Source organism: Carettochelys insculpta, chromosome 10 (assembly GCF_033958435.1).
Source record: "Carettochelys insculpta isolate YL-2023 chromosome 10, ASM3395843v1, whole genome shotgun sequence".
Classification (NCBI taxonomy): Eukaryota; Metazoa; Chordata; order Testudines; family Carettochelyidae; genus Carettochelys; species Carettochelys insculpta.
The window spans coordinates 36,985,672-36,996,342 of NC_134146.1; the positions used below are offsets into that span (position 1 = coordinate 36,985,672).

Sequence of the window (10,671 nt, forward strand, 5' to 3'; positions counted from 1 at the left end):
CCCAGGAGGAGGTCTCCACCTGCCGCTTCCCACTATGGCCACTGGGGAGTGGTGGGAGTCAACAACTTCCCCCTCCTGTGATAATCCCCTCCTATTGTGACAGAGGCCTATACAGGGATAGTGCCCTGGTTGCTAAGACACCTCTTCAGTCCTTATCAAGGTAAGAAAAGTCCAGCTTGTTGACTAATTGCATGGAAAACTCCCTTAGACTGTGAGAAGGTCTGGCTTGAAGCTCCATGATTTAACTTGCTACCTGTCACTGCAGTCTGTTGCTGAGTGCCTCACTGCCTTCCACATGAAAACAGCAATAATGACATATTTGGGGTCCCTCCTTCGAGTAAAATATTCGATTGGTGTAGGGTTTTTTAAAAATTAATATACATGAAAACTAATTAAAATAATATTCTAGGAAGGCTCAGGATTTGAAAAGTTTCCCTGGAAATTGATTATGTCTATTCTGGTGTTCGGACTCTTCCTTCTCAGTCAGTGATGAGATCTCCTAACATGCCTGTAGGGCAGGCAGTAACTTGAGACTAGCAAGCCTAGCATCATCACCCAAGCTTTGCCCTGGACAGTGGCTGGGGATCAGTGGCGGGGAATGTCTTCATCAATTTTCTGCACCAACCCTACAGTGGGAAGTCAACAGCAGAAACTCCCTGATTCACTTCCCTTAGTCCTCACGACTACAAGTACACAGGGGTCAACCAGGGTGCCCTCAGCATTCAATTTAGTGGGCCCATACTAGATCTTCTAAATGGAACCCTGAAAGATTAATCTGCGGCACATTGACTTGGCAATAAGCATAGACAACTCCTTATTCTGCTGCTTGAAAGGGAGGCTGCACAAAACCTCAGGGAGCTGAATTCGTTCCATGGGTTCCCAATACACAAATCTCAGTAGATGCTTATTGCCTAAGGAAGGTCTCAGATGCTTAATTTAATGTGAGATCTTGATGATTTGAGGTCATTAAAGAGTCCAAGACACTTTTGTAAGAGTCAAGCTGTTAATGAAGGCACCCAAGACAGACACCTACTGAGAAAATTGCATTCCTCAGTCCAGGTTCTCAATATAGTTTTAACTGGGTATAAGCATCAGAGGGGTAGTTGTGTTAGTCTGTATGTGCAAAAACAAGAAGTCCTGTGGTACCTTATAGACTAACAGATATTTTGGAGCATAAACTTTTGTGAGATTATAGTGTTCTTTACTTTCTCTAATCTTGGTGATGTTGAGCAGTGGATAAATTTCATCTGACAAATGGCTGCATTTCTGAGGAGAATTAAGTGACTCCTATATATAGTTTGCATATCACTCTATTACATTTGTAAACAACAAGAAGTCCTGTGGCACCTTATAGACTAACATATTTTGGAGCATAAGCTTTCTTTGGAGCAGGGCAAAGACCTGCTTCGTCAGATGCATGAGTCAGGGGGTGGGGTTCAGAGAAGGATTTAAAGAGGGGGGGTCTTGGTAAAGGGGAGGGCCAGAGCTGACAAGGGCTATCCGGTCTGGCTGGAAATGTCCCATTATTGGTAGTATACATCAAGAGAAGAGAAAACAAGTCAGATCAATCAGGGGGATGTGGCCCACTGTCAGATTCTAATGTGGAGGTGTTATTCTTCGGAATTAAAGACAGTATATATGTATGGAAATGTTAATATAGATACAGCTTATTTTTCTTCTTCTAGCTCTTTTCAGCTTTTTATACAAGAAAATTTACCTTTAATGTTGCCATGATTTTCTTTTTTTTTTCTTGGTCCCACAAATAAAGACGAACACTTTGCCACTTGAGGAGGCAACATGACAATTGGAGTCCCTCCATGCGCACCCAGTTGCAGGATCAGAGCCACGAACACAACGCGACATCGTTTAGATACAAATATCAGAGGGGCACTGTTGCTTTCTGATGTTTAACAAAAAACCCTGATTCTACTGTCTTTGTTTTTAGATGAAACTATCTGAAACATCTGATGGATTTTTGATTTGGTAAAAAGACATTTCAATCACATTTACATTTCACTCCAAAGTTGAGCTCTCTTTAATTCTACAGTGCTAAAAACGATTGGGTCATTTAAGCTACAGGAAGCCTATGTGATTAGAGCTCAGGCTGTAAACTGAACACACTCAAGTGGTTGGAAAAACACCTTCCACCAACAGTTCAATGAACAGAAAGGAAAAGCGGTGGAGGGCCGAGAGGAGACATGTACGTGACTCCCAAGAAACGCTGTTTCCGGGTACAGTGTATATATAAATAAGATAGTCAGAAAGGCTCTTTACAAGTTAGTTTCCGTAGTGTAGTGGTTATCACGTTCGCCTAACACGCGAAAGGTCCCCGGTTCGAAACCGGGCGGAAACACTTTTTCCCTTCCTTCGGTCAGAGATGCACCCAATGCATTCATAACAGCAACGAAGGGTCCTGTGGCACCTTGTAGACTAACGGAAAAGTTTTGAGCATGAGCTTTCGTGAGCACAGACTCACTTCATCAGATGATCCAGACTAACACGGCTACCCCTCCGAAACTTGACTCCCATGCATTTAGTAACAGAGAAGGAGTCCTGTTAGTCTGCATAGTATCAAAACAAAAAGCAGTCAAGTAGCACTTTAAAGACTATCAAAATAATTTATTAGGTGAGCTTTCGTGGGACAGACCCACTTCTTCAGACCATAGCCAGACCAGAACAGACTCAATAGTTAAGGCACAAAGAACCAAAAACAGTAATCAAGGAGGACAAATCAGAAAAAAACGATCAAGGTTAGGAAATCATTTTTTCATCATTTTTCCTGATTTGTCCTCCTTGATTACTGTTTTTGGTTCTCTGTGCCTTAACTATTGAGTCCATTCTGCTAATAATATACTTGGCCATCAGAGAGATTTTCAGCAAGAAATTGCAATTGTGCGCACATATTTAAAGAGGAGACAGGGGCTTACATATCTTGATATCTTTGTCAGATAATCAGCCTGAAGGGCACTGTCTGAACTTTAATGAAAGAGCAGAAATGTAGCTCTTTAAAGACTAATACAGTGATTTATTTGGTGATAAGCTATTGTGGGACAGATCCACTTCTTCAGATCAATCTCATTTCCAATACAGACTGAAATTTATAAGTACAGAGGACCAAAAAAAAAAATTGCAATAAAAAGTGACAAATAAATACATAGGACTGAAGGAGACAGGTGGGGGAGAGGGGTGTTTAGTGTCCTGCCTGAGCTAATTACAAGCATCAAAGGAAGGGAAGCAGTCCTTGTAATGTGTCAGGTAATTGATGTCTCTGTTCATACCATGTGTTAATGTGTCAAATTTGAATATGAATTCCAGTTCACAAATTTCTCCCTGTAGTCTGTTTTTGAATTCTCTTTGGTCGAGGACACAAATTCTCAGGTCTTTAGCAGAATGGCCTACTCCATTGACGTGTTCACTGACAGGCTTATGTGCACTGAGTTTCTTGTAAATTGTATTGGGTTTGGTACTGATGTTAGACTATGTTTCCACTTTGCCAGGATCACCTCTAGAGCCCTTTTTAAATACTGGCATCATGTTAGTTATCTTCTAGTCATTAGATACAGAAGATGATTTGAAGGATAGGTTACAAACCACAGTTAATAGAATCATAGAACAATAGGGCTGGAAAAGACCTCAAAAAGTCATCAAGTCCAGCCCCCTGCCCTAGGCAGGATCAAACCCATCAGATCAGCCCAGCCGGGGCTCTGTCAAGGCGAGACTTAAACACCTCCAGAGATGGAGACTCCACTGCTTCCCAGGGTAGACCATTCCAATGCTTCACCACCCTCCTAGTGAAAAAATTTTTCCTAATGTTCAAGTTGGACCTTCCCAGCCGCAACTTGAGACCATTGTTCCGTGTTCTGTCATCCATGACCACTGTGAACAGCCTCTCTCCAGCCTCTTTGCAACCTCCCTTCAGTAAGTTGAAGGCTGTTATCAAGTGCCCCCCCCAGTCTTCTCTTCTGCACACTAAACAGTCCCAATTCTCTCAACCTTTCTTCATAGGCCATATGCTCCAGTCCCCTAATTATTTTGGTCACCATCCGCTGGACCCTCTCCAGTGTATCCACATCCTTCCTATAACTGGGGGCCCAGAACTGGACACTACTCCAGATGCGGCCTCACCAATGCCAAATAAAGAGGCATAATCACTTCTCTGGATCTACTGGCAATGCTCTTCTTGATGCAACCTAATATGCCATTACCCTTCTTGGCTACAACGGCACACTGTTGACTCGTGTCCAGCTTCTCCTCCACTACAACTCCCAGGTCTTTTTCTGCAGAACTACTACTAAGCCAGTTGGACCCCAGCCTGTAACAATGTTTGGGATTCTTCCAGCCCAAGTGCAGGACTCTGCACTTGTCCTTATTGCACTTGTTCCACAGTTCCACATTTCTTTTAAAATTGTTGGGTGAATGCCATCTGGTCCTGATGACTTGTTAGTATTAAATTTAGCAATTTGTTGCAAAAACCTCCTATAATGACACCTCAATTTGGGACAAGTCCTCAGATTTGTCATCTAAAAAGAAAGGCTCAGGTTTGGGAATCTCCCTGACATCCTCAGCCATGAAGACCAAAGCAAAGAATTTATTTAGTTTCTCTGTAATGACCTTATCATCTTTGAGTGCTCCTTCAGCATCTCGATCATTTAATGGCCCCGCTGGCTGCTTAGTAGGCTTCCTGCTTCTGATGTACTTAAAACATTTTGCTATTTTTTTTTTAATTTGTGGTTCACTGTTTTTCAAACTCCTTTTTGACTTTCCTTATTACATTTTTACACTTATACATTTTACACTTAAGCTGTGTCTACACGTGCACGCTACTTCGAAGTAGCGGCACTAACTTCGAAATAGCGCCCGTCGCGGCTACACGCATCGGGCGCTATTTCGAAGTTAACTTCGACGTTAGGCGGTGAGACGTCGAAGTCGCTAACTTCATGAGGGGATAGGAATAGCGCCCTACTTCGACGTTCAACGTCGAAGTAGGGACAGTGTAGACGATCCGCGTCCCGCAACGTTGAAATTGCTGGGTCCTCCATGGCGGCCATCAGCTGGGGGGTTGAGAGACGCTCTCTCCAGCCCCTCAGCTCACTGGTGGCCGCGTGGAGCGGCCCCTTAAAGGTCCCCTCCCCTGCCCTGACTCTGCAGGAAGCTGAGGCAACGTGCAGGCTGCAGCCTGCACAGGCGGGCAGCCTGCACAGCCCTCAGCCCCCCACACAGCGGCGATGGCTGCCCAGCAGCCCCCCCAGTGCCCCCAGGGGACCCCCCCCAAGGGGAGCCAGGGCAGCCAGCCCAGCCAGAGGGCCAGGCAGTCTGGGAAGTGGCAGCGGGGCCCCTCCTGGACAGAGGCCGAGCTGCGGGACCTGCTGGGGCTCTGGAGCGAGGAGGAGGTGCTCCAGGTAATGGGGAGCAAGAGGCGGAACGTGGATGCGTTCGCTTGGCTGGCCGAGGGCCTGGCTGCCCGGGGTCACCCTGCCCGCACTCCGGACCATGTCCGGAGTAAAGTCAAGAAGCTGCGGCAGGGTTACGCCCGGGCCCGGGATGCGGCCAGCCGATCTGGGGCCGCCCCTGTCACTTGCCCCTTTTACAGGGAGCTCAGGGACATCCTGAGCTCCCGGCACACCTCCTCCCCTCCGGCCACCCTTGACACCTCGGCTGACGAGGCCCAGCAGGCCCTGCAGACAGAGTCCGCCCCGGAGGCAAGCCCCGCACCCTGGGGGCCCCCCCCGGAGGCCATCCCCAGGACATCGCGGCAGGAGGAGGAGGAGGGGGGCTCCTCCTCCGCAGAATCCAGCCTGCAGATCCTCCTCCTGCCATCCCGGAGCAGCAGCAGGGCCTCCGACCCCCGGGGATCTCCGGACCGGTGGAGCGGACCCACAGGTAGGTACCCCTCTCTGGTGGACACCCCTGGGCTTGAGGGGTGGGGGTAACAGAGATGTGTCCAGGGCCCCCCACACGCTCACATGGCCATGGCCCCAAGGACACCAGGGCCATGGCCCTCACAGCACTGCAGCAATCAGCCCCTGCCCCCCCCACCCTGCATGACAGTGCCATGCCCCATCCCCGGGCCAGGGGGGAGCGGAACCTCGAGGGGCCCCTGGCCGGAGGGGGTGGGACACCCCGCAGCAGCAGCATGTGATGGAGTGGGGGGAGTGCCAAAGGGAGACTCAGGCTACATATGAGCCACAAGAGCCGAAGAGCTCCCAGGGCCAAAGGAGGATCCTGGCGCTACAGCTGGCAGGTGATACCTCTGCCCTGAACAAACAGGAGGGAGGAGCCGAGCTGGCTTGGAATTGGGGGGCGAGGGCGGGGGCCACAGGTAGAGGCTAGGGGAAGGGAGAGCTGGAAGGCAGCCAGCCAGAGGAGGGGGAAAGCTGCATCCCAGAGGGGCCCCCCTTGGGGTCTTCTCCCCACGACGGGTTGGAAGGACTGTCTCTCCCGACAGCTGGTGCTGTCACTCCTGCCAGAAACTGGCCATCTGTGGCCTAAGAAACCTCTCCTGCTCTCAGACCCTGCGGGCTGAAGTGAGAGTCGCTCCCACCAGGGGACGGGGTGCAGGGCAGGGGGACCCCTGAACCCCGTCCATCACAGCAGCATCTCCCAGGGACGGGGATGGGGAACCTGCAGCACAGGGTGGGGGGGACAGAGGCCACGGCTCGGGGCCCACACTAACGCCTGTCTCCATTCTTCTTTCCCCCCTCCTCTCCTGTGTCCTGCACCTGCACCTGCACCATCCGAAGGACCGGAAGAGAGCGCCGGCGAGGCCTCAGTTGTCCCGGAGAGCCCTCCGGGACCATCGCTCCAGGGCAGCCCCTCGGCCGAGGAACCACCGGCCCCGCGGAGGGCAAGACGGCGGACCCCGCGCCTACTACCGGCGACGGCCACGGATCCCCAGCTGCTGGCCATCCTCCGCCAGCAGCTGGAGGTGTCGGAGCAGCACCTCCAGCTGCAGGAGCGGGCCCTGGCCTGGTGCCAGGAGGCATGGGGGGCCTATATCCAGACATTTAACTGCCTGGTTGAATACCTGGCCTCGCCATGCCGCGCCGGCCCAGCCATCGCCCGCCCCGCCCGCTCCTGCAGCCCCACCACCAGCTGCTCCGGCCGTCGCTGGGCCGTCCGCCGTCGCCCCACCACCCACCCGCGAGGGCCACAGCGCCGAGGGACCCCTGGAGCCACCTGAGACTCGCCGGCACCGATACCTTCCGGTCCAGCCCGCTCCCACCCAGCCGCGGACCAGACTGCAGGCACGGCGGGGCTCCCGGCCGGGCACGCCCAGTGCTGGGCTCTAGGGGCGAGGGGCCCGGGACGTGGCCCCCCCCTTGTTGTTGTGTATATAGTTGGACTGTTTTTTTTTGGTGCCCCCGTTTGCCCCGTCCCCCCCATGTAAATAGTTCTCCCCGTTCTCCTCCCTGGTTTTCTTTTTGGTTGATGGTGCACACTTGTTTGCTTTGTTGTTGTATTGTTTTATTTGTGCACATCTTGCTTTTGTTGAACGTTTGTCCCTACTTTTTGGTTTGTGTTTGACATATTTATTGAAAAAAAAAAAAGTTTCTGAAAGACAAAAAATAAGTTTACGTTCAGCCACAAGTTCGTGCTGTCATTTGTCCAGGACAAGTTGGGGGGGGGGGGCTGTGGGGTGCTCCATGGTGTGGGCGTAGGGGCAGGAGTGTGGGGGAGGAAGGGGCGGGCAGTAGGGGGCCTGGGCAGAGTTCACCCTGCGGCCTGTTGGTCGAAGTAGGCCCGCAGGGCCTCCCGGACCCGGGTCCCCTCGGGGTCCACCTGCCGACTGGGGGCAGCAGGTGGCTGCACGTGTGCCCTGCCGGCCTCCGCGGCCCAGCCCTGCAGAAAGGTCTCCCCCTTGCTCTCCACGAGGTTGTGCAGGGCGCAGCAGGCACCCACAATCTGAGGGATGTTGTTGGGGCCCGCATCCAGGCGGGTCAGGAGACATCGCCAGCGTCCCTTGAGGCGGCCAAATGAGCGCTCCACCACCTGGCACGCATGGTTCAGGTGCTCGTTGAAGCGCTCCTGGCTAGCGGAGAGATGGCCCGTGTAGGGGTGCATGAGCCACGGCCGGAGGGGGTAGGCCGCATCTGCGATGACGCAGAAGGGCATGGTGGTGTCCCCCAGAGGGATCTCCCGCTGGGGGATGTAGGTCCCCGCCTCCAGCCGGCGGCACAGGCCCGAGTTCCGAAAAACCCGGGCGTCGTGGGTGCTGCCAGGCCAGCCCACGTAAATGTCCTGGAAACGTCGCCGGCTGTCCACCAAGGCCTGCAGGACGACAGAATGGTAGCCCTTCCGATTGAGGTATCGTCCTCCACTGTGGTGCGGGGCGCGGATGGGGATGTGAGTCCCATCCAGAGCCCTGAAGCAGTTGGGGAAGCCCAGGGTGGCAAAGGCGGCGACAGTGGCATGTGGGTCCCCCAGCCTCACGAGCCTGTGCAGGAGCATGGCGTTGATGGCACGCACGACCTGCAGAGAAAGCACATGGGACAGCCCCAATGAGGGGTCAGCAGGGTGTGCGTGGCCCTGCCCTGCCCTGCCCTGCCCTGGCCAGCCCTGCCCTGCCCTGGCCCCCCTGCCCTGGCCTGGCCCCCCTGCCCTGCCCTGGCCTCCCCCTGTGGGTTCTCTTACCTCCATGAAGACAGCCCCGACGGTGGCCTTTCCGACACCAAACTGCTGCCCCACAGATCAGTAGCTGTCCGGAGTGGCCAGCTTCCAGACAGCGATGCCGACCCGTTTCTCCACAGGGAGGGCACGCCGCATGGCAGTGTCCCGGTGCCTGAGTGCGGGGGTGAGCCACTGGCACAGCTCCAGGAATGTCTGGCGGGTCATCCTGAAGTTCCTGAGCCAGTGGTCATCGTCCCACTCCCCAAGCACCAGCCGCTCCCACCAGTCGGTGCTGGTGGGGTAGCTCCACAGCCGCTGGCGTGTGAGGCTGGGGGTGGAGCGGGGTGCTGCAGGGGTAGGGGTTGAGCCCTGCTGCCCTGGGGGCATCTCCTCCCCTGGGGCAAGAAGGTACTCAGCTGCCTCCCACATGGCATGGGCCAGGGCAAGCCCTGCTCCTGCCGGGAGGGCTGGGTGGACCTCTAGCTGCTGCTGCTGCTGCTGCTGGGGGTCCATGACTGCGGCGCCCGGGGTCTGTGTGCCTATGGCTCCTCAGACCGCGTGCTGTGCAGGCTGAGTGTATGTGGGAGGGGCCCTTTCAGGGAGCGGCTAGCTGTTGTCCCGGAAGCGCTAGTCCGCCCGTTGACCCTGTCTGCAGCTGTGCCTGGCATCCCTATTTCGATGTGTGCTACTTTGACGTGTAGACGTTCCCTCGCTGCGCCTATTTCGATGTTGGGCTGAGCAACGTCGAAGTTGAACATCGACGTTGCCGGCCCTGGAGGACGTGTAGACGTTATTCATCGAAATAGGCTATTTCGATGTTGGTTTCACGTGTAGACGTAGCCTTAATTTGACATAATTTCTATTTTCTTCACTAGGATTTAACTTCCACCTTTTAAGCTATGCCTTTTTATCTCTCACCACTTCTTTTATTGTTTTTATGCCATAACGACGCTTTATTGATTCTCTTACTGTGTTTTTTTAATTTGGGGTATACATTTAAGTTGGGCCTCTATTATGGTGGCTTTGCAAGTTTGTGTCTCGGAGCACATATTTCACACAGGTATCAACATCTTGCTTCATGTATGCTTTTAGCTCTGCATGTTTCTGTTAAGAGAAAGTGTTAAACCAACCACCTGGAACCTGACTCACTGATCATGGGTTGAGATTGGGATCTTAAGTTCAAGGTTGGCTTGTGGCTTCAATACGCCTTGTCTACATATGAAGGCTGCTCCTCTCTCCCAGTTGAAGGTGATGTGTAAATTTAAATCAATATAGTTTTTCTTCTTCTACTCTTAGTACCCCCTATATGGGTCGCCTCTGAGTCCTTTTTTTCCATCCTAGTCAGTCTTGTCAGAAAGTCCACAATTAATCAAATTATTTTATATGACATCAGTCCATCTAATTTGCAGTCTTCCAACCCTTCTGTTGCACTTCGGAAATAAGCTGTTACCATCAGCTTCTACCTTCTTTTCATATGTCTAAAGCCATCTATGCCTCATCTCAGTCAGCTTGTCTATAATTCGTACCGGTATAATTATATCATTTTGTCCCCCCGAGAGGCTTTCCAATTGTGCTATGAAGGTGCCATTTGAGGGCTGTCCATAAGGTATTCAAGAGCTGGGGGAGTTGGGGGAGTAGGCTAGGTAGGCTCTTAATTTTGCCAGACAGAGTGTTTCAATGTTACAAAGTGGTTAGAGGGAAAAACTAAAAATGGGTTACATAATTTACGGACAGCCACTTTTCAGTGTTGAATGGGAAGGAGGGTAAATTAAGCTAAAAGAAGAGGGCCCATACAGGGCTACACCAGTAGACTGCATTATTGGCCTGGTATTAACTGTTCCTCTTGCACCTGGTCAAGGTCATCCCCAGCTGGGGCCTCTCCCCACTCCACAGAAAAAAGTACGACTCATAGCAGGGACCTGGCCAGACTTTGTAACACGAGCTGCCAGACCTCTGGTCCCCGCCAGCCCCAGAGCGTTGGAGTCCATCTGACTGTAGCAGTCAGATGACCCGTCACCCCCACTGATTAGAAAGCCAGCCTCGCCGGAACTACAACTCCCACTG

At 52.4% G+C, this 10,671-nt stretch overlaps 1 non-coding gene across 1 annotated transcript; it reads left to right on the top strand.

Moving 5' to 3' along the window:
- Positions 1-2,280: 2,280 nt before the first annotated feature.
- TRNAV-AAC (transfer RNA valine (anticodon AAC)) lies at positions 2,281-2,353 on the top strand. The gene has a single exon. It is a non-coding gene; the product is annotated as a tRNA-Val (tRNA).
- Positions 2,354-10,671: the final 8,318 nt, after the last annotated feature.